Source organism: Lepisma saccharinum, unplaced genomic scaffold (genome assembly GCF_977018435.1).
Source record: "Lepisma saccharinum unplaced genomic scaffold, izLepSacc3.1 HAP1_SCAFFOLD_162, whole genome shotgun sequence".
In the NCBI taxonomy this organism is placed as follows: domain Eukaryota; kingdom Metazoa; phylum Arthropoda; class Insecta; order Zygentoma; family Lepismatidae; genus Lepisma; species Lepisma saccharinum.
The window spans coordinates 195,288-221,460 of NW_028142969.1; positions in this window are offsets into that span (position 1 = coordinate 195,288).

Below are 26,173 nucleotides of genomic sequence, written 5' to 3' on the forward strand. Positions count from 1 at the left end.
CCTGTCAGCAAGCAAAGCAAATTACAGAATTTTTATTGCCCCTCCCTTGCATCAACTTTCATTCCTACTTTAGGCCTGGATTTATGGCACTTACCCGCTACTGCAGGTTTGCCCAATGAAGGAACGGTGTCCATTGTTCAAAGAAAAACCTCTGTCAGTGGGAAGCGGCGAAAAATAGTCTCGGAAAACGCCCTGGCCGTAAACAGACTCCCGCCACCCTAACATTGCTGTCAGATTCCCTCTGAAGTTTGATAAAACTACTTTGTGAAATTTGTTTAGTAACGATTGAAAATGTAGACAGTAGATACTACATGTATTTTGCTAATAAACTTGAAGGCTAAATTTACAGAATAAAAAGAACAGCTACAACATTCCTTCATTTGATTCACAGAAAAGCTAATCGGAAATGGACCCACACTTTAAAATGGGATTCAAATCACTATGTTCCTTCACCGGTTATCGAACCCGGCACCCCTTGATTACAAGGTGAAGTGCAACCACTGTACCATCGGGGAGTCCCAATAGAACAAAGTTTCCTTCTACGACGATTATACAGAAGTTAGTGCACTTCCTTCATATGAAATCTATTCCATATCAGGCTCAGTATTTCGTTATTACAATCCAAGGAATAGTATTCAACTTAAATAAGAAATAAATACATAAAAAAGCATTCTAAATAATCTTCAAACAGACGTAAAAAAATCGAATCCAACCTCCTGTAGAATGCCTGACGGAAACAACAAGAATTTTCTCAACAAAGACATTTCCGAAACTTCCATAACATTCTAATAATTTCGCAACACGTGCAAATAATCATGTGGAAAATCTTGTCATGGTTCCATGTAAACACTAAAATCACCAAATTAATTCTTTCCATATTTCCTGTATTTTCTCCTCCTCTTTTGCTCTCAGCAGTTCGGAGTGGCATAATGCAAGATTATTTGTTCCTAATTATCTCCTTCTCTTAGTCTTGCTTATATCTTGGACTCCTTAATAACTTTCCCAACAACTCCTTATCAATTTGTACTGCCATGTTTCCTACAATGCTTTTCCTACTTCCTAATAACAATCACTTCTGTACACCCTTTGATGTAAAAATTAATTAATAAAAATAAACCATATCCGTCGGTCCGTTTATCCTTCCAACCTATAGAGCTGAGACTATTTTTACAAGATAAACCTCGGACGCAGACATTCCACGATCTTTTGGCCCCTCCTTCCACCTTCTCTACCTGCCCTTTTACTTGATGTAATTCAGAATTGTATTAGTATCTGGAGTACTATCGTAACATAAAGTTATTAACCTGGAATGAATTGAAAAACAAAAATGGGGAGTAATGCTGTGTTTCGAAAGAGTATTAAAAATAAGTTTAGGTTATCATTCATATCTCTCTCTAGAATAGTCTTATTTCGACTTAATACACGCTTATCAAAGTTTCTAATTGAAATACTTTATTCCAAGCAAACAACTATTTGGAACTGATTTTAATATTTTGCTTTTATTTTTTTTCGAGGCATTCGAGACGAGACGAGACTTTTCAAAAGCCGTCCCGTCCCGTATCGTGTCTCGTCTCGAAAACGAGACGAGAAAGGCATTCCGTCTCGTCCCGTCTCGAATTTCAAAAGGCTTGTCCCGTCCCGTGAGCAACACTATTTTCCGTCAAGGTACAAAAATGAAAAACGAGCAAAATAGAAAGTAATCATATAAAATATTTTATTTAAGGATTACTTAGATACAAACCTCTCACATTAGATAACATTTTGTCCATAGGTTCTTGAGAACTTCGTGTCTCAGCAAAGAAATAAGAATTATGAAATTTTTCCGAGTTTTCTGTGACCGCACAAAAAAAAAAGGGGCTTAATACAAGGAAATCGTATAGACGATTTTATTTAAGGATTACTTAGATACAAACCTCACAAATTCGATAATATTTTGTCCATAGTTTCTTATGAATTTCGCGTCTCAGCGAAGCAGTAAGAATTAAAATAAATTTCCCTGGTTTTCCGTGATGGTACAAAAATTGAAAATGAGCTTAAGAGAAAGTAGTCATATAGGAGATTTTATTTATGGATTGCCTAGATACAACCCTTACACAGTCGATAAGATTTGGTCCATACTTTCTTGTGAACTTCGTGATTCTGCGAGGAAGTAAGAATTTAAAAATATTTCCAGGGTTTTCCCTGAATGTACGTACAAAAATAAAAAACGGACTTAACAGAAAGTAATCATATAAATGATTTTATTTAAAGATTACCTAGATACAAACCTCACACACTCGATATTGGTCCATAGTTTCCTATGAATTCTATGTCTCAGCCAAGAAGTAAGAATTTTAAAAAATTTCCCGAGTTTTCCCTGATGTACAAAAATAAAGTACGGCTTTAATAGAAAGTAATCATATAGAAGATTTTATTTAAAGACTAACTGGATACAAACCCTACACACTCAACAATATTTTGTCCATAGTTTCTTGTGAACCTCGTGTCTCAGCGAAGAAATAAGAATTAAGAAATATTTCCCGTGTTTTGTTGACGGTACAAAAAAACGGGCTTCATAGAAAGCAATTGTGTAGAAGATTTTATTTAAGTATTACTTAGATACAAACTCCACACATTTGATAATATCTGATAAATAATTTCTTGTGAACTGCGTATCGTAACGAGGAAGTAAAAGTTAAAAAAACATATTTACCGCATTTTCCGCCACCTTACAAAGATTGAAGATAGGCTTAATATAAAGTAATCATATAGGATACTTTATTTATAGATTACTTATATACGAACCTCGGATACTCGATAAGATTTCGTCCATAGTTTCTTGTGAACTTTGTGTCTCAGCGAAGAAGTGATAATTAAAATATATTTCACGGGTTTTCCGTGAACATACAAAAAAAAATCGTGCTTAATAGAAAGTAATCACATAGAAGATTATATTTAAAGATTACTTAGATACAAATCTCACACACTCGATAATATTTGGTGCATAGTTTCTTGTGAATTTCGTGTATCAACGCGGACGTAAGAATTATAAAATATTTCCCTAGTTTTCCCTGATTTACAAAAATAAAATACGGGCTTAAAAGAAAGTAATCATAGAGAAGATTTTATTCAAAGATTAACTGGATACAAACCCTACACACGAGATAAAAATTGGTTCATAGTTTCTTGTGAAATTCGTGTTTCAGCGAGGAAGTAAGAACAAAAATATATTTCCCGGGCATTCCTTGATGGTACAAAAATTAAAAATGTTCTGAAATGAGACTAACCATATAGGAGATATTATATAATAATTCCTCGATACAAATCTCACACATTCGATAATGTGTTTCTTATGAATTCTATGTCTCAGCCAAGAAGTAAGAATTTAAAAAAAATTCCCGAGTTTCCCTGATGTACAAAAATAAAGTACGGGTTTAATAGAAAGTAATCATATAGAAGATTTTATTTAAAAACAAACTGGAAACATACCCAGCACACTCAACAATATTTTGTCCATAGTTTCTTGTGAACTTTGTATCTGAGCGAGGACGTAAGAATTATAAAATATTTCCCTGAATTTATCTAAAGGTACAAAAATAAAAAAAACTGGCTCAAGAGAAATTAATCACATAGAAGATTTTATTTATAAATTACCTCGTTACAGGTCATACACACTCGATAAGATATGGTGCAGTTTCTAAATATTTTCAAAGAATAAGTAAGAATTGATGAATATTTCCCGGATTTTAACTGGTGGTACAAAAATAAAAAAACGGACTTAATAGAAGGTAATCACATAGATTATTTTATTTAAAAATTCCATAGATACAAACCTTACATACTCGATAAGATTTCGTCCATAGTTTCATTTGAACTTCGTGTCTCAGCGAAGAAGTAAGAACTAAAATATATTTCCCGGGTTTTCCGGGATGGTCCAAAATCGAAAATAAGCTTAAGAGAAAATAATCATTAAGGAGATTTTATTTAATGTTTGCTTATATACAAACCTCACACACTCGATAGGATTTCGTCCAAAACTTCTTTTGAACTTCGTGCCTCAGCCAAGAAGTAAAGGTTTAAATATATTTCCCGGTTTTCCGTGACGGTACAAAAAAACGGGCTTAATAAAAAGTAATCATATAGAAGATTTTATTTATAGATTACCTAGTTACAGGCCCTTTTCTTATAAATTTCGTGTCTCAGGGAAGAGGTAACAATTGAAAGAAAATCATCTCTGGCTTGGTCTGTAGTGAAAAAGAGTTTCAAACGAGTATTAGCATTGAACGCGAATTTCTCGAAAACTCAAATTTTGATCCTATAGTCGAAATGTCAGAATTAAAACGCTTCTCAGGCTCTGAAAAGCTTAATAATACAACATTTTAATGAAAATCATTTCTGGCTAGGTCTGTAGAGAAAATGAGTTTCAAACGTGTACCAGCATTGTACGCGTATTTCTACAAAAATCAACTATTCACTCTATAATCCAAATGTCTTAATTAAAACGCTTTTCACGCTCTGAAAATCATACTAATTCTACATTTTAAAGAAAATCATCTCTGGCTTGGTCTGTAGAAAAAATGAGTTTCAAACGAGTACTAGCATTGAACGCGTATTTCTCGAAAAATCAACTAATAATCCCATAGATCAAATGTCAGAATTTAAACGCTTTTCTGGCTCTGAAATGCATAATAATTCAAAATTATCAAGAAAATCATCTCTGGCATGGTCTGAAGAGAAAATGAGTTTCGAACGAAAATTATCATTTAAAGCGAATTTCTCGAAAAATCAAGTTTTGATATTATAGGCGAAATGTCATAATTAAAACGCTTTTCAGGCTCTTATAATCTTAATAATTCAACATTTTAATGAAAATCATTTCTGGCTAGGTAAGTAGAGAAAATGAGTTTCAATGTTCAGCATTGTACTCGTATTTCTCGAAAAATCAAATATTCATTCCATAGTCCAAATGTCATAATTAAAACGCTTTTCAGGCTATATATAGCTTAATAATTCAACATTTTAAAGAAAATCATCTCTGACTAGCTCTGCAGAGAAAATGAGTTATGAACGAGTACTAACATTTAAAGCGTATTTCTCGAAAAATCAACTATTAATTTTAAAGTCCAAATGTATTTATTAAAACGCTTTTCAACCTCTGAAAAGCATAATAATTCAACATTTTTAAGAAAATCATTTCTGGCTTTGTCTGTATAGAAATGAGACTCATGTGAGTATTAACATGGAACGCAAATTTCTCGAAAAATCAAGTTTTGATCCTTAGTCGAAATGTCAGAATTATAACGCTTTTCAGCCTCTGAAAATCTTAATAATTCAACATTTTAAAGAAAATCATCTCAGGTTAGGTCTGTAGAGAAAATGAGTTTCAAACGAGTACTAGCTTTGAACGCGTTTACCTCCAAATGTCTTAATTAAAACGCTTTTCAGGATCTGAAAAGCATAATAATTTAACATTTTAAAGTAAATCATCTCTGGCTTGGTCTGTATAGAAAATGAGTCTTAGTGAGTATTATCATTGAACGCGAATTTCTCGAAAAATTAAGTTTTGATCCTATAGTAGAAATGTCAGAATTAAAACGCTTTTGAGGCTCTGAAAAGCTTAATAATTCAACATTTTAATGAAAATCATCACTAGCTAGGTCTGTAGAGAAAATAAGTTTCAAACCTGTACCAGCATTGAACGCGTATTTCTCTAAAAATCAAATATTCATTCCATAGTCCAAATGTATTAATTAAAACGCTTTTCAGGCTCTGTAAAGCTTAATAATTCAACGTTTTAGAGAAAATAATCTCTGACTAGCTCTGTAGAGAAAATGAGTTTCGAACGAGTACTAGTATTGATCGCGTATTTCTCGAAAAATCAACTATTAATCCCATAGTTAAAATGTCATAATTAAAACGCTTATCAGCCTCTAAAAAGGATAATAATTTAACATTTTGAAGTTAATCATCTCTGGCTTGGTCTGTATAGAAAATGGGTTTTGAAGTGGGTATTAGCATTGAACGCGAATTTCTCGAATCACAATTTTTTTTTTTTTCCGGAAAGTGAGATAAAGCTCCAAATCTTTTACCCATTGCGTGGTGAGAATAAATAAGGTTCGTTAATAATGAGGACATTAATATTAAAAATGCAGTTTGTTGGTTACTGATTGCTAGGTATCTTATGAAATCTACCTTGTGGTTTTTCTGGCTTCCATACAAGAGTGCTCTTTTCATTACTGCTATACCTTTTGGAACTTTTGAAATGTTTTCCACTAGAACTTCTTTCTTTCTGAATGTCGAACTTCCGTGCACTATGAAAATGTACATTTCTTCTTTTAAATTCTAAGCTTGGCGCTCGGGAGCAACAAAAGAGATTTTAAATGTGTAGTAAGAAAGCATTTCAATACGTAGTATATTACAAATAGAAAGCGTATGATCGCAATAAAATCCTTGTTCGGCAGGAATAATTAACCATCGATTATGCTAAACAAATATATTTTTTGTTTAGCTAGAGCAAGGTACCAGGAGGATGCAAGAAGCCGTTCCTGCAAAAGTGCATGTTGTACGATGCGAAGAAACGTGACAAAACCACCACGTATGGAAGGCAAACTTGCATATATTTTATATCGCACATTTACAGAGCCGTGCCTCCTGAAGTTACAAAAATCCCAACTTCAATGATTCTTTTAGACATGATATAGTTGCAAAAAATATGTCTAGATGCACCAAAAGTGCATCATTATCAGATTATGCATTAAACATGTTATTGAAATCAACATATTTGTGTAAATTGGGTGCCTCCCCGATGGCGTACTAATAACGTCGAGGTCTTGTAATCAAGGGTCCCCTCGTTCGATACCAAATGGAGGCACAAAATGGATCGGATCACACTTTAAACTGTAGGTCGATTCGCGATTTAGCCTATTTGTGAATCAAGTGGACTTAAAACCCAATATCAACCTTAAGAATATTAGAATCCACTAATTCACCCGCAGCTAAGTCAAATTTCACACATCCCTTTTCATCCTCGTTCATATACTTCCTGCAATACTCTTGTGCATGTGGGTTGCATCCAACCAGGTGCGACAAACGTCAGGAGTTATTCTTTCCCTGTACTGCGTTATTTGTTTTCATAACAGTAAGGCTAAATTCTTGTTTTATCTGAACTTTTTTATCTGAAGGAAACAACTCTCAAGTCTCAACAATTATAATTTTTTGCTTAAATTTCCTATAATTTATACAAACAGTATCACATATCACGTCCTTTGGTGCAACACTGTCAACAGCTAATGTTACTTTCCTCGTCCTAATAAATTTACTTCCAACCAGTGACGGCGCCAGGGAAATGTGACTGGGGGGGGCGAAAGGCTGGCAACAAAATATTGTAAGGGGGTATTCACATTAAAACGCCAGAAAACACTACACATATATATATACATATATAATAATACTTATAATAATGACTATTATAATAATTATAATAATAATTATAATTATTATTATTATTATTATATTCATGTATGGTGTTTTGTGTTTGTCTTTTATTTAGAGTGGACGTTTACTGCCTAAATTTACTACTTCATTACTAGTTTATCTCCACATGATTCGTTTTAATAAAGACATTAATTCTTTTTTATTGGTAAGTTGCGTTGTCTCTAGTAGCCTATTTCAGTATTGAAAGACATTCATAATTTTATAATTCATCGTCTTTCTTGAGATGAAACTACTGATATAAATATTTAAGTTATAAGATAATAATACAAATGAAGAAAAAATGCTTCGAAGAGTTTAATTTTCTTGCAAAATAAACGTAACGTTGGAAGAAATGAATCTTCTTAAGTATTAGAAACAACGTGAGGCACTTAGTGAAGTGTATTTCTCCTGTAGGAGAATTCTGCTCTGTGTGGTTTGGAGAACACATTGCCACCTTTGGTACGTCCAGGACTTGACATTTCTTCTCAATGGCATGAACAGCCAAATGAGGCAGTTTGCATCCAGCATCCTGTTTCGAGCATGCCTTTTCAAAGATTTTAAGGACAACCATCTTCGTAATGCTGAAGAGTTTTGGGCAAAATTTGTATTTCACCTTTCAGCGAAATGTTATCACAGGATAAAAAGAATCAGACAAAGATTACAGTTACTCACGATTCAAGAAATATTCTGACCCTGGCATTACTTACTCTTACTCTACCACTCCAACGTATGTCTGTGCTAAACAATAACAGGCACTTATGGGGTTCGTGGGAAGATGTTCTTCGATTTTGATGTGTTCGAGAAAGAGCGAACCTGTATCCAATGATTGAAGCGTGGCAAATCCTAAATAGCGTTATTTTACGAGCCCGCGATATGTTTTGATTCGAATTTTAAGTGTAATTTGCATTTTAAGGTTCATGTTCAATACATTTCGAAATAATATATTCTCATTAACTTCAAGAGTATCGAAGAAATTCCCTTTGTTAAGGTTTCCTCAGACTCATCATCTCGAAATTCAAGTCCCTGAATAGTAAGAAACCGCGATGAATCCACAACAACTGACATTTAGTGCCGGGTTTTTTCGATCACCTTTGGTCCCAGGTTCGATACCCAGTGGAGGCACTTTAAGCTAAGTCCCGATTGACTTTTCTGTGCATAAAATGGACTTAAAACACCAAATCAACCAACCAATCAAATCTTGAATCAACTTTGAATGTATTTTAATAATTAGCGTTGTCACTAACGACCACGATTAGAATAATTTCCGCGTACTACAGATGATGTCTTGTGGTCCTGAAAATATTCGTGATGTTTTAAAACCATCCACATTCAACACTTTTTCCCAGTTCTTAAAACTTTTTAAAACTTAGGTTAATCTCGACGATTATAGGACATAAATGAATGAGAAATCACCTATACCCAGGTCGGCGCTCGAATCTTGAACGAAAGTCACATACATATAGCTATATATATATATATATATATAAAACAAATTAATATTTGTTAATCAAGTTGGTATTATAAACAGGAAAGTGATATCATGCAGAATACACCACATTGAAAAGGTGAAAATCGTCATATACTTATAAATGAACTCAATTTTTTTAATTGATATTTAATTAACTTCAGTTGGAGGGCCCGGGAGAGGGCGAAGTGGCGCCCCCTGCCTCCTCAGGCGTCGTCACTGCTTCCAACCCTCTAATAACTTCGCTGCTGATAGCCTCACCTTCGAAATGGAAGCTTGTGTGTCGGCGAATAATACAAAGAACTTGTGTTCACTGTCCCTCTTGCATTCAAAGTTTGCCGTTTTTATTTTCAGCTTTTCCTGCAAAACTTCCTGTCAGCAAGCAAAGCAAATTACAGAATTTTTATTGCCCCTCCCTTGCATCAACTTTCATTCCTACTTTAGGCCTGGATTTATGGCACTTACCCGCTACTGCAGGTTTGCCCCCTGAAGGAACGGTGTCCATTGTTCAAAGCAAAACCTCGGTCAGTGGGAAGCGGCGAAAAATAGTCTCGGAAAACGCCCTGGCCGTAAACAGGCTCCCGCCACCCTGACGTTGCTGTCAGCTTCCCTCTGAAGTTTGATAAAACTACTTTGTGAAATTTGTTTAGTAACGATTGAAAATGTAGACAGTAGATACTACATGTATTTTGCTAATAAACTAGATGGCTAAATTTACAGAATAAAAAGAACAGCTACAACATTCCTTCATTTTATTCACAGAAAAGCTAATCGGAACTGGACCCACACTTTAAAATGGGATTCAAATCACTATGTTCCTTCACCGGTTATCGAACCCGGCACCCCTTGATTACAAGGTGAAGTGCTACCACTGTACCATCGGGGAGTCCCAATAGAACAAAGTCTCTTTCTACGACGATTATACAGAAGTTAGTGCACTTCCTTCATATGAAATCTATTCTATATCAGGCTCAGTATTTCGTTATTACAATCCAAGGAATAGTATTCAACTTAAATAAGAAATAAATACATAAAAAAGAATTCTAAATAATCTTCAAACAGACGTAAAAAAATCGAATCCAACCTCCTGTAGAATGCCTGACGGAAACAACAAGAATTTTCTCAACAAAGACATTTCCGAAACTTCCATAACATTCTAATAATTTCGCAACAAGTGCAAATAATCATGTGGTAAAATCTTGTCATGGTTCCATGTAAACACTAAAATCACCAAATTACTTCTTTCCATATTTCCTGTATTTTCTCCTCCTCTTTAGCTCTCAGCAGTTCGGATTGGGATAATGCAAGATTATTTGTTCCAAATTATCTCCTTCTCTTAGTCTTGCTTATATCTTGGACTCCTTAATAACTTTCCCAACAACTCCTTATCAATTTGTACTGCCATGTTTCCTACAATGCTTTTCCTACTTAAGAATAACAATCACTTCTGTACACCCTTTGATGTAAAAATTAATTAATAAAAATAAACCATATCCGTCGGTCCGTTTATCCTTCCAACCTATAGAGCTGAGACTATTTTTACAAGATAAACCTCGGACGCAGACATTCCACGATCTTTTGGCCCCTCCTTCCACCTTCTCTACCTGCCCTTTTACTTGATGTTATTCAGAATTGTATTAGTATCTGGAGTACTATCGTAACATAAAGTTATTAACCTGGAATGAATTGAAAAACAAAAATGGGGAGTAATGCTGTGTTTCGAAAGAGTATTAAAAATAAGTTTAGGTTTTCATTCATTACTCTCTCTAGAATAGTCTTATTTCGACTTAATACACGCTTATCAAAGTTTCTAATTGAAATACTTTATTCCAAGCAAACAACTATTTGCAACATATTAAATATTTTGCTTTTATTTTTTTTCGAGACATTCGAGACGAGACGAGACTTTTCAAAAGCCGACCCGTCCCGTATTGTGTCTCGTCTCGAAAACGAGACGAGAAAGGCATTCCGTCTCGTCCCGTCTCGAGTTTCAAAAGGCTCGACGATTTCAAAAGACGATTTTATTTAAGGATTACTTAGATACAAACCTCACACATTCGATAATATTTTGTCCATAGTTTCTTATGAATTTCGTGTCTCAGCGAAGAAGTAAGAATTAAAATATATTTCCCTGGTTTTCCGTGATGGTACAAAAATTGAAAAAGAGCTTAAGAGAAAGTAGTCATATAGGAGATTTTATTTATGGATTGCCTAGATACAACCCTTACACAGTCGATAAGATTTGGTCCATAATTTCTTGTGAACTTCGTGATTCAGCGAGGAAGTAAGAATTTAAAAATATTTCCAGGGTTTTCCCTGAATGTACGTACAAAAATAAAAATCGGACTTAATAGAAATTAATCATAAAAATGATTTTATTTAAAGATTACCTAGATACAAACCTCACACACTCGATATTGGTCCATAGTTTCTTATGAATTCTATGTCTCAGCCAAGAAGTAAGCATTTAAAAAAATTTCCCGAGTTTTCCCTGATGTACAAAAATAAAGTACGGGTTTAATAGAAAGTAATCATATAGAAGATTTTATTTAAAGACTAACTGGATACAAACCCTACACACTCAACAATATTTTGTCCATAGTTTCTTGTGAACTTCGTATCTGAGCGAGGACGTAATAATTATAAAATATTTCCCTGAATTTATCTAACGGTACAAAAATAAAAAAACTGGCTCAATAGAAATTAATCACATAGAAGATTTTATTTATAAATTACCTCGTTACAGGTCATACACACTCGATAAGATATGGTCCAGTTTCTTAATATTTTCAAAGAATAAGTAAGAATTGATAAATATTTCCCGGATTTTCCCTGGTGGTACAAAAATAAAAAAACGGACTTAATAGAAGGTAATCACATAGATGATTTTATTTAAAAATTCCCTAGATACAAACCTTACATACTCGATAAGATTTCGTCCATAGTTTCATTTGAACTTCGTGTCTCAGCGAAGAAGTAAGAACTAAAATATATTTCCCGGGTTTTCCGTGATGGTCCAAAATCGAAAATAAGCTTAAGAGAAAATAATCATGTAGGAGATTTTATTTAAAGTTTGCTTAGATACAAACCTCACGCAGTCTATAGGATTTCATCCAAAATTTCTTTTGAACTTCGTGCCTCAGCCAAGAAGTAAAGGTTTAAAAATATTTCCGGGTTTTCCGTAACGGTACAAAAAAACGGGCTTAATAAAAAGTATTAATATAGAAGATCTTATTTATATATTACCTAGTTACAGGCCCTTTTCTTATAAATTTCGTGTCTCAGGGAAGAGGTAACAATTGAAAGAAAATCATCTCTGGCTTGGTCTGTAGAGAAAAAGAGTTTCAAACGAGTAATAGCATTGAACGCGAATTTCTCGAAAACTCAAGTTTTGATCCTATAGTCTAAATGTCAGAATTAAAACGCTTCTCAGGCTTTGAAAAGCATATTAATTCAACATTTTAAAGAAAATCATCTCTGGCTTGGTCTGTAGGAAAAATGAGTTTTGAACGAGTTCTAGCATTGAACACGTATTTCTCGAAAAATCAACTAATAATCCCATAGAACGATTGTTAGAATTAAAACGCTTTTCTGGCTCTGAAATGCATAATAATTCAAAATTATTAAGAAAATCATATCTGGCATGGTCTGTAGAGAAAATGAGTTTCAAACGAAAGTTATCATTTAAAGCGAATTTCTCGAAAAATCAAGTTTTGATATCATAGGCGAAATGTCATAATTAAAACGCTTTTCAAGCTCTTATAATCTTAATAATTCAACATTTTAATGAAAATCATTTCTGGCTAGGTAAGTAGAGAAAATGAGTTTCAAATGTGTACCAGCATTGTAAGCGTATTTCTCGAAAAATCAAATATTCATTTCATAGTCCAAATGTCATAATTGAAACGCTTTTCAGGCTCTATAAAGCTTAATAGTTCAACATTTTAAAGAAAATCATCTCTGACTAGCTCTGTAGAGAAAATGAGTTTCGAACGAGTACTAACATTAAAAGCGTATTTCTCGAAAAATCAAATATTAATCCCATTGTCCAAATGTCTTAATTAAAACGCTTTTCAGGATCTGAAAAGCATAATAATTTAACATTTTAAAGTAAATCATCTCTGGCTTGGTCTGTATAGAAAATGAGTCTTAGTGAGTATTAGCATTGAACGCAAATTTCTCGAAAAATTAAGTTTTGATCCTATAGTAGAAATGTCAGAATTAAAACGCTTTTCAGGCTCTGAAAAGCTTAATAATTTAACATTTTGAAATAATAAATTCAAAATTATTAAGAAAATCATCTCTGGCATGGTCTGTAGAGAAAATGAGTTTCAAACGAAAATTATCATTTAAAGCGAATTTCTCGAAAAATCAAGTTTTTATATCATTGGCGAAATGTCATAATTAAAACGCTTTCCAAGCTCTTATAATCTTAATAATTCAACATTTTAATGACAATCATCTCTAGCTAGGTCTGTAGAGAAAATAAGTTTCAAACCTGTACCAGCATTGAACGCGTATTTCTCTAAAAATCAAATATTCATTCCATAGTCCAAATGTATTAATTGAAACGCTTTTCAGGCTCTGTAGAGCTTAATAATTCAACGTTTTAGAGAAAATAATCTCTTGCTAGCTCTGTAGAGAAAATGAGTTTCGAACGAGTACTAGCATGGAAGGCGTATTTCTCGAAAAATCAACTATTAATCCCATAGTTAAAATGTCATAATTAAAACGCTTTTCAGCCTCTGAAAAGCATAATAATTTAACATTTTGAAGTAAATCATCTCTGGCTTGGTCTGTATAGAAAATGGGTTTTGAAGTGGGTATTAGCATTGAACGCGAATTTCTCGTAAAATCAAGTTTTGATTTGATATGTCAAAATAGTCAAGCCCTATTCTTATCCCACACGTAGAACTCGAACACTCAACACTTCAATGTCATATTCTCGAACATTCACCAGAACCTGAAACAATCTCCCGACAAAATTCCTTGAAAGACAGTCCTTAAAACACTTGACTCAAAACTGCAAAAGCAATTACCATTCGAAACCCATTACTCAAACCACATCCATTAATTCTCACATTTCTTCGAAACAACACTCAACAAACTCCATTTTCCAAGAAAAGCCACCTAACATTTACAGCACCCATTAAAAGCCTCATCAACGTCATCAGTTTTCAGACACCGGAAACACGTATTCCAATTCCGAGAAAACCAACCGTCACCGAAAAACTCTCGCATTCTTTTCCTGCTTTTCAACATCCAATCAAAACACTTCTCACAAAATAAAATCCCGCCCATTTTATGACGTCACAAAATCAAAATTCACCACACAAAATCCTACCCACACATTTTATGACGTCATCACTCAAAACGATACCCTTGCTTGCCCCCACACCTACTTCATCAATTGATCGATCTTTTCCAATGAATTGATTTATCGGACTCGCCCTGTAGCGAGCCTACACTCTATTGAATATCTTCCCCACTTTCTATACAAGCTAAATTAAAGTAATGCTGTAATAAAGATTTAGGTTCAGCATCAATTTCCAATATGCGATCTATTAATTGGGTTTGAAGGTTAGTAATCTCAGTTTGTATACACGAATTTCATGTATTCAGCAAAGTTTGCAAATCTATGCCACGTTTCCTCAATCTGACGAGTTCTCCGCTATTGTCTGGCATCTCTTGACTCCGTGTATTCCCGAGAATAACGTTAGGCATTATGATAGCTGGGTTTTTCTATATACTTACGTGAGACTCACAAGAGAATAAACTATTCGCAATTCGATAGATAGAGGAACAAGTTTGTTATATTCACCAATCACTTCAGCAAACAAGAATTCACCTGCTTCCACGTTGTAAGTGTTAGAATTGATGCCAGAAAGTGTGATTCTCGGCCCACATGGACAATCGCTTCATCCGAAGGGGACACGCTAATTTGCAGCTTTCCTCCGACAGGAAATTGATAGTAATTCTCATTGTTAATATATATACAAGATGACGATACGGGTAAGAAATTATATATATATAATTTCTTACCCGTATCGTCATCTTGTACTTGCTGCCAGATGATGTTCAAATGCACAATGATCAAACCATTCAGTTGATGACGCATTTCTCTAATCACATCCATGTCCACTGAAGTTTCCACCGACTGAAGAATGTTATCCTTCTTATATCGAAAAACGTTCATTTGCATCCTATAGGTATTTTTATCACACACGATTCATAAATATCACATTTTTACATATTCTCTTCTCTGTAGAAACACATGAATACATATTCATAAATATAACAAACCTGAATTTCTTTTGGTCGAAAACCTGAGCATCAAGCAGAATTAAAATCTGAAAAATGATCACAATTTGTTGATGAAAGTCAGTATACAGAGAGTATACAACTCCCCCTATCCTTCCTGATTTTACAACTTCAAAATAAAATAATATGTACAAAAAAGTTTCAATACATAAATGCAAGAGTGATGTCAAAATAAAAACAAGATTCATCTAATCAAAGCATTAACATTTTGGAAGCTTACTTGTAGATAGTAAAATGTCGATCCATCAGTAGCACCACACACAAAGATAATCAACTAATTACTTTCATGTAAAATATGCAGAATATAAGCTTACACTTTTTTTTTTTTTAAAAAAAACATATATTCACAGCAAATATTTTGATTTGGAAAAGAAAAAGTTGGAAGAGAATAGCTGAAAAAAATATGTAATGACTTTGAAGTCTCGAAAACTATGCATAAATATGCATGTTCTATTTTTTGTACACTTCTCAGAAGATTATACAATTGAATAGATGATTTTAAAGTCTGGAAAACATTGTTTACTCTACAGACGTCTAGCTGACTCACCTGCTAAGCTGGAATAGGTTACGTCACAATAATCGAAATGACATAAAACTAGAGACTGACATAGTTTGTCTTTGATAGAGGTGGGTAGGAACTTACCCATGAGTCTTATAGAATACAGAGATGCAAAAGCTTTCCTGCACACGAAACTTGTGTGTTGTGACCATGTTAAATTTCCGTCTAATAACATTACCAGATCTTTTACAGTTTGCTTAAATGGAATGTGAGTCGAATCTACAAGAATGGAAATTTCAGTGCTAAGATCTACGTAACATTTAAGTTTATAAGAAGCATACGAAATAGCTTGTGTTTCATGAGGGTTAATATCGACCAATTAACAATCATCTCTATATCTTCATTAACCTTGAAAATAACTGGAGATAATCGACGTACCTCGTAATCGGTTTCGGCATCACCTACATCAAAATATTGTACTATTTAAATACCATTTTGTACCACTATTCAAAACTTTGTACCCGTCAGAAACAGCCAGAGAAAAAAGCAGGAAAATTTGTATCTTGCAACCATAAATGTTTGTACCGTCTCGAGTTGATTCGCAGATCATTATGCTAATTCACAATAAGTGGAAGTTATATATAAATAAAATCTTCTAAATGATTAATTTCAATTTAGCCCAAAAATCCAGGAAATAATATTTAACTCTTACTTCCTCGTTAAGATAATCAGTTCACAAGAAACTATTTTGCAAATATTATCGAATGTGTGAGGCTTGTATCTAAGTAATCCTTAAATAAAATCTTCTATACGATTACCTTCTATTTAGCCCGTTTTATAATTTTTTTCTACCGTCACACACAAAAAAGGAAATATTTCTTAATTCTTATTTCATCGCTGAGGCACGAATTTCACAAGAAATTTTGGACCAAATCTTATCGAGTGTGAAATGTTTGCATCTAGGCAAATTATAAACAAAATCTCGTATATGATTACGTTCTCTTAAAACTATTTTCGAATTTTGTACCATCACGGAAAACCCGGGAAATATATATTAATTCTTATTTCTTCGCTGATACATAGAATTCATAAGAAACTATGTACAAAATATTATCGAGTGTTTGAGGTTTGTATCTAAGTAATCTTTAAACAAAATCTTTTATATGATTACTTTCTATTAATTCCGTTTTTATTTTTGTACAATCACGGTAAACTCGGGAAATGTACTTACTTGCTTCTTCGCTGAGACTCGAAGTTTTACAAGAAACTATGGACTAGATCTTAACGAGTATGTGAGGTTTGTATCTAAGTAATATATACATAAAATCTCCTATGTTTACTTTATATTAACAGTTTTTTTTATATTTGTACCGTCAGGATAAACTTGGTAAATATTTCTGAATTCTCACTTCATCGCTGAGTCACGAATAAGAGTCTATGAATCAAATTTTATCGAGTGTGTGAGGTTTGTATATAAGTAATCTTTAAGTAAAACCTTCTATGTGATTACTTTCTTTCAAGCCCCTTTCTGATTTTTGTACCGTTACAGAAAATCCGAAAATATATCTCAAATGATAGTTCACTAACTTCGTATGAATACAGGGAGAAAATGTTATTATATTTGTGAGGTTTACAGCTCTTTAATCCTTCAATAATATTTAATTAACTAGAATTTTGAATTAATCCAATTTTTTTGTACCGTTACTGAAAACCCCGGAAATATTTTATTAACTCTTTTCTTCGTGCACCCTCTTCTTAAGAAACTATGGACCAAATATTATAGAATGTTTGAGGTTAGTATCTAAGAAGTCTTTTAATAAAATATTATATATGGTTAATTTCAATTAAGCTCCTTTCTAATTTTTATACCGTTACGGAAAACCCGAAAATAATTCTCAAATTTTGGTTGTTATGATGAACACATTAACTAACAACACATTAACATAACATATCATCTCTAATAGTGTTGGAACTTATCTTCCCAGAAAAGAAGCAATAACTGTATCTTGTTTACAGTGAAACTTTCAATATTACAAATGAGGTTTGTTATTTTCATCTTCCTGCAATAATACTAAAATTTAAGCACGCTAAATTATATGTTATTCAAGATGCAGCACATTTTTAATAAATACTATTCGTGATTATTCCATTCTTAACTCAGCTTTATCATACAAATTATTTTGTGAATGCTGTGTTGTGCTTTTCTTGGAATTAACTATGATACAGCTATATACACATCTTTTACCTCATTTATTTAATTTTCTTACAAGCTGCCATAGACCATAATATAATCCAAAATTACTATGCAACAAAATGTTTTAAATCTGCTTCAATACAGTTTATCATAGTTGTGTTTTCCAATTATTTTTCTGCATGTTTCAAGCAAGCGTACATATATTAACCATACCAAATTACAAGTTTGACAGATTTATTTGTCTGGCTACTTTCGTCCTTATATATCCTTCAAAATATCTGGCTGATATGAAAAAGGCAATTCCTACGTTAAAACATTTGTGACTCTCAATTTGGCCCTCAATGCTCCCTAAATATTTAATGTCAAACTGTAGTTTAAGTAACGCCCTACAATTTTTAAAAGGTTTATTTCCTTAATGTCCAAAAATGTAGTTGAAAGTGTCATCAGAATTTGGAATCTACTTCAGCATATGAAAAATCCATGCTTTGAACAAATGTAAAAATCACTCCTGACATGTATCTTGGTGTGATTAATTTTAGCTAGAAACCTCTAAATTTGCTGCAGTTATTGGTGACTTCCTCAGCCTTCTTAAAACACAACTACATTCCATAATTTTTAATAAAAACTTAAAACTCAAGTGATGCTGAGACCTGTGTTCCTTAATCTACAAAAATGTAACCTAGTCAAATATGAGCATAACTTAAAGCTCTCTCAAGACATGTAAAACCGGTCTGTCATCTACTATCTTTAAATGTTTCTGAAATATAATGCGAGACCAATTCTTCAAGATATTTTGTAAATATATAAATTGCAAATCAAAAGCTTTTTATTTATGAAGGTTATCATTTATACTATGTTTGTGATTTTACCACCACTCCTCTCCTAATCTATGAAATATTGTTTTAAAAGTCTTAATGCAAAAATGCGGACCAATGAAATATTGCATTCTAGACAGATTTGAAAGAAAGAAACAAAAATAATATAGAGCTTAGCATAGTTCCTGCAAGTTTCTAAAATCAGTTTTTCATCCACCGTCTTGAAACTTAACGGGCTTAATATAAATTATTCATATAGAATATCTTATTCAAAGATTATTTAGATCCAATAAACCTTCTCATAATTAGATAATATTTTTTCCAAAGTGTCTTGTGAACTTCGTGTCACAGGGAGGAAGTAAGAATTGTAGGTTTTCTGTCAAGGTACGAAAATGAAAAACGAGCAAAATAGAATGTAATCATATAAAATATTTTATTTAAAGATTACTTAGATACAAACTTCTCACATTCGATAATATTTTGTCCATAGTTTCTTATGAATTTCGTGTCTCAGCGAAGAAGTAAGAATTAAAATATATTTCCCTGGTTTTCCGTGATGGTACAAAAATTGAAAATGAGCTTAAGAGAAAGTAGTCATATAGGAGATTTTATTTATGGATTGCCTAGATACAACCCTTACACAGTCGATAAGATTTGGTCCATAATTTCTTGTGAATTTCGTGATTCAGCGAGGTAGTAAGAATTTAAAAATATTTCCAGGGATTTCCCTGAATGTACGTACAAAAATAAAAAACGGACTTAATAGAAAGTAATCATATAGATGATTTTATTTATAGATTAACTAGTTACAGGTCCTTTTCTTATAAATTTCTTTTCTCAGGGAAGAGGTAACAATTTAAAGAAAATCATCTCTAGCTTGGTCTGTAGAGAAAAAGAGTTTCAAACGAGTATTAGCATTGAACGCGAATTTCTCGAAAAATCAAGTTTTGATCCTACAGTCGAAATGTCAGAATTAAAACGCTTTTCAGGCTCTGAAAAGCTTAATAATACAACATTTTAATGAAAATCATTTCTGGCTAGGTCTGTAGAGAAAATGAGTTTCATGCGTGTAACTGCATTTTACGCGTATTTCTCTAAAAATCATTTATTCATCCTATAGTCCAAATGTCTTAATTAAAACGTTTTTCAAGCTCTGAAAAGCATAATAATTCAACATTTTAAAGAAAATCATCTCTGGCTTGGTCTGTAGAAAAGATGAGTTTTGAACTAGTACAAGCATTGATCGCGTATTTCTCGAAAAGTCCGTGACGGTACAAAAAAACGGGCTTAATAGAAAGTAATCATATAGAAGGTTTTATTTATAGATTAACTAGTTACAGGTCCTTTTCTTATAAATTTCTTTTCTCAGGGAAGAGGTAACAATTTAAAGAAAATTATCTCTGGCTTGGTCTGTAGAGAAAAAGAGTTTCAAACGAGTATTAGCATTTAACCCTTCGTCGGTAATTTGAATTCTCAGAACATAAACGGTAAGGTTGGTTCGCATCCGACGCATCTGAAAATTTGTCAATTTGATGTTCAAAAAAGGAAGGTAAAGCATAATAACTTGTTTAGATTTAAAATTACTTTAGTCATAACGCCTTTAATACTATTTGATTGCAAAATTTTCTAAAAAAGAAAAGTATTTGCCTTTCCGCTTCCACTGATTCCCACTGATTTCCAAAACTAACAACTTTCATTTATCTCATTTACAGAATGGACGGATTCAAAACAACTGTAAAGTGAAACGAGATTGTCTAAAAAATAAATTACAAATGCATATAAAAATCTTGAAAAACTAAATGCAAAATTAGTAAAACTACATCCATATAAACTGAACACGAAATTGTAGTTTCAGCATTTGAACAGGTAAAGTGTAGTGTAGTCTAGATTTATTTCTTTTCAAACTACAAACAGTTATCACTACGAATGAATACATTACTGGTGGAAAAGTAGTCATTAACACCGTTTGTAAAACAAACTTAACACATTTTGGTATCTTCATCACTATAGTCTTTAGCACAAGAAGGGCACAAAACTACTTTATGCTCACCACACAAGCAACGATGGCACATCCTACAGAACTCGTTCCCTTTTCTGTCTATTGAAGAATTGCAGAATTCACACCTTCTTCTCTTCTTTGGTAATTGGGTTTCTGGTACTGTTGTTTTTCTTGCTTCCTTGTCGCTTTCATGTTCTTTCCCCATCAACTGAACGATTGTGCTGTGAAGCTCCTTCGGAAGAATGTTGGTTTTCCTTTCTTTTCTTCATCAGAGGTGTAGTCAAGGCAAATGCAAGTCGCTTTAGGAAGGTGGAGCGTGAATCATTAGTGTGAGAATCCTTGTTTACATTGCATTTGTAAAGCACAAAACTGTTTACTTCTGCAGTATCTAGAATTCCATAAAAAGTACCTCATTGGCCATCTTCTGCTTTTTCTTTTAGTGCTTTTGTCATGGCACAGCTTGTCTAAGACGTCAACACCCCCCTTAGTCATGTTGTAGAATTCCGTTGCTTCGGATTTCTTCGATTCATCATTTATGGTTCCAGCGAAGTTCATTGAAGAAATTAGTACCACATCTTTGTTCTTCTTTGGACTGTAAGAAACCAACATTTTGTTATCTTGATACATGTACCGAGAAGACCCAACTGGAGCTGCAGATTGAAGGAGGAATTTGTACTTTATCTTTACGCAAAGTGCCCACAAAGGTTAGTTACCTTTCAAGAAGTGCTTCAGTCAACTCATATGAGGGTCATTCCATGTCAAATCATCCAGAATTTTGTGAAAATGCCACCCACCATCCCCGATTTTGATGAAATTCGGTATACTTATAGAATTTTTAATGCTGATTACAAAAATGACATTTTTTTTAGATCGGTCAAGGGGTTCAAAAGTTATGTGCTTTTTAAAATATCTGTGTACACCACTTGCGGCTCCACTTTGAATGACACGCATTAGGTTATAAATGATAGAATCTTCCCTCAGGTTTTCAGTAGAAACTTCAAGTTTCTTTTCTTTTGTTCAAAATTGTGTAAACTTTCATTTTAATAAGATTTCAGATGATTGTATTAATAACCATGTATTTTTATGTATAGTTTCATGTATTTTTTTAGAAGAAAATATGACTAACTTCAAGAGCAAATTTCGTGCAATGCCCCCCTTTAATTTCTCCCCAATTTTATATGTAGGTAGCTCAAAGTGTGTAATAATGCCTGATGGAAAAATTGGGATGGGCGATTCAGAGACAGGGTGATAAAAAAATCAGTTGCATCAAATGACATTAAAAGTTAATCTTATTAAAAAATGCTTATGTATTTAGCAGAAAACCTGAAGTACAATATGTTTCAAGGTATGATATTCAAAAGTTCTGTTCACTATGTGTGAAGGCGTAACCTGGCGGAGGCAAAGGGAAGCATTAGCCCTCTCCAATATTCATAAATTAAATTAAATTTACAAATAATAATTACAGCGGAACCCCAATTTCAAGTTCCTTGATTTTACATTGTCCTGCATTCTATATTCAATCTTGGTGATCCCAATATAGCAAATTGCTAAGAAATTTTCCTCCGTTTTACATTTTCTCGCATTCTAAGTTTTTTCAGCTTGGTCGCCTGAATAACATAAAATCGAGGTTCCACTGTATCTAAGTCAGTTTCAACTGTCTTCATTTTTTAAAGAAATATAATCATCATTATTAGCATTCCCAAGTTTAGCAAATTATCTTCCAGAGTATTATCTTTGTGCATTTTATCTCAATATGGAAGTTCTTTTTTTTGGCTACTCTTCACGGGGATACGTAATATGAAGTTAGAATTAATAATACACATTTGTGCTGATTGAAGTTTTGCCATGGAGATTTTGCCATATACCAAAGAAACTCTTGTGACGGGTTGGTTGGAACACTTAAAACAAGTGTGGCAACGATGTACCAATTAGACATAATATTGAACGCATAAATTTCTCATTAATTATGGACGATGTGTCAGCGATTGCAAAGTACTAAACAACAGAACCAAGAAAATTAAGTATGCACTATTTTGAACTTAGGCTACAGGTTCGGTAAGTTACTTTTTACAAGTAACCGAGTTACAGTTACTTATTTAAAAACTAACTCAGTTACAGTTACTGGTACTTTGAAAGTAATTATGAGTTACTTTAGAGGTAAAGGTGTTATTATGAGCCATTCATGTATTATGAGCCCCCCTAATATCTGTTCTGCTAGTTTAGTAACGCCTTTTGCCGCCAGAGAGTTCTCGTTCAGTTGCAGCTGATAGTTTATGAGTGAACGTGTTCTCTTTGTTTTCTCGATCTGAAAAACTTTCAAAGGTAAGTGTTTTGCTTTTAATTGTAGTACTTATTCATTTAATCTCATCGTGGTGCATTATTGCATTGGATAAAGCATGTTTAAAAGATTGTTTTTGTGAAGATGCTATGTAATTTTGCAAGTAACAAAGATTCGTTATGCGTGTTCCAATTCCAATATAGCGAGGGTTGTAAAATGAGCCCCCAAATTTTAACGGACTCATATTATATATACTACAGGAGTGGTTTCAACTTTGTCTTTTCAGATGCCACGAAAAGTGCTAGGTCCAAAAAACAAGACCAAAATAAAAAAACTTGAATACTGAAGATATGGTTAAGACGATCAAGGCTGTAAGAAACAAAGATATGGGATTGAAAAAGGCATCAAAAATGTTTCTTGTTCCAAGACCTACTCTTCAAAGACTTGTTCGAGTTGACAAATGACCGGAAGAAGCCGCTTTAACAAAATTAGGGAGAAAACCTATAATGGGCGAGGAGCTGGAAACAGAGTGAGTCGAGTATTTACGTATCATGGAAAGTAAATTCTATTTTCGCAGAGTAGCTTACCAACTGTGTGAAAGAAATGGAACTAATCACCCATTCACAGAAGAGGTGTTAGCTGGTAGAGCTTGGTTCGACCACTTCATGAATCGTCATAACAATGTTTTATCTCTTTTGAAACCTACTGCGACATCGTTTTCAAGAGCAAATTGCTTTAACAAAGAGGCAGTCGACAATTTCTTTGATATCCTGGAAGCCGAGTACCGCCGGCAGATAGAGTAATTTAATGTCGACGAGACAGGAATATCAGTTGATGATGATCAACAGCCTACTGAAAAAACACAAACTAAAACAAAGCATGCAGTGAAATAGAAGCTTCATCAAGATTCACATGAGGAATCCTGTGAATCAGATATCGATCTGAGGAATCTGTCTCAGAAACACCAATCGGAGTGGAAAATCCCGGTGATGAAGAAGCAGTTTGTCTGTTCTTCGAGGGTCTATTTTCGGCTGATAACCGAGGAGAACTGTGGGTACAATGTCTCATCTTTGAAATGTGGGCACACAACGACTGCGCTGGTTGCGAGAAGGATATTTACATTTGCGACTTTTGTAAATATACATTACAAAGAAACAAAATAAAACTTTTTAAATGGTTTCTTAATGACCCTTTGAATTCATTTTTAATGACACTTTCCATTGGATTTGTAATGATTTTTTTCAATGATTTTGTTATGAACTCTTTTAAGGTATTTCACATCATAATATCTTTTTTAAGGTTTTGTAATGAATAAAATGTTGTTTGTATGATTCAATTTTGCATACACTTTTCAAAACCAGTTATTCTATTATTTTTTCCTAGAAATTTTGAATATCATACCTTGATACATATTGTACTTCAGGCTTTTAACTTTTAATGTTATTTCATGCAAATGATTTTTTTATCACCCTGTCTCTGAACCGCCCATCCCATTTTTTCCATCAGGCATTATTACACACTTTGAGCTACCTACATTTAAAAATGGGAAGAAATTGAAGGGGCGGCATTGCACGAAATTTGCTCTTGAAGTTAGTAATTTTTTCTTCTAAAAAAATACATGAAACTATACATAAAAATACATGGTTATTAATACAATCATCTGAAACCTTATTAAAATGAAAGTTTACACTATTTTGAACAAAAGAAAAGAAACTTGAAGTTTCTACGGCAAAGCTGAGAGAAGATACTGTCAATTATAACCTAATGAGTGTCATTCAAAGAGGAGCCGCAAGTGGCGTACACGGAGATTTTAAAAAGCACGTAACTTCTGAACCCCTTGACCAATCTAAAAAAAATGTCATTTTTGTAATCAGCATTAAAAATTCTATAAGTATACCGAATTTCATCAAAATCGGGGATGGTGGGAGACATGGCCTGGATGAATTGACATGGAATGAACCATGAGGAAAACCAGTTGTCAGTAGTCACATTTCTGTTGCTCCCCTTCAGTGATTCTGTTACTGTGCTGGCAGAGGCAAATCCCTCTTCTTCTTTGCTTGCTCTTTACCGATGTATGGAATACCTCCAAGAAAATAAAAGTTTCTCGCATCACAGAAGGAGATAATTTTCAGGCCATATTTATCAGGCTTTGATGGAAGGACATTTGGCCCGGAAACTTAGCAAAGTCTCATCCACTGTGACGTACTCAGGACTGTAATACTTTCCACAATTATTTTCAAAAGCATTCCGCACTTCTCTGAACGCAGCAAATTTGTCCTTAGATTTTCGCGTGTTCCTGGAGGCCTTGTCAAAAAATCTTAAATTTTGCAGAAGGAAGGCAAATCTCTTTTGGGACGTTGTGCAGCGGAATACTGAAGGGCCATATATGGGAGAAAACATGTCACTAAGTCTCAAACCAGAATTTTTTAGTAGAGCACTCATGTACAACAGTCCGATCAGAGCTCTGATTTTCATCGGAACAGTAGGAGATATAAACCACTGACTTGGATTGTACTTGAGTTTGGACATTTCTACTTCTTCATTAGTATGGCATACAATTGATTCGGTGATTTCATCACTAATAAATAAGGAAAATAATTCGAATTCATCAGTAATTCCACGTGCATTTGCTTTGGGTCCAGGCAAATGAGTGATGACATTCAAATTTGGTGTCTTTGAAAATTTTGAACGCAGCGGCTTGCCGGTCCAAACTGTTTCGCCATCTTTATCTAGTTCAAAATGTCTATCATCATTTTCTACCACTCCAACTTGAGAATCACGATCACCCAAGTCTGAAACGTCCCCACCAACACAATCAAACACATCTTCACAATTGTCACTCTTCGCTAATGTTTCATCTTCTGACTCGGAGATGTCTTTACTTATTTCATCCTCCCAGTCTCCTTCGGAGTCCTCTTCTTGTCTTTGCAACTCAGCTCTAATCTCATCCGCAGTGCAGATAAACTTCCTGAACGCAATGGTACACAACTGAAAAAAAAAGAAGTGAAATTACAGGGAGATTGTCTACCATGAATGGTAAGGTGGGGTCGGATCCGACCCAGACAGCCGCAAGGGCTAATATAAATTAGAATAAAACCGGACAGTGACGTACCTAGGACGTGCAGTCGCTCAGACGCCTTCCTCATGAGT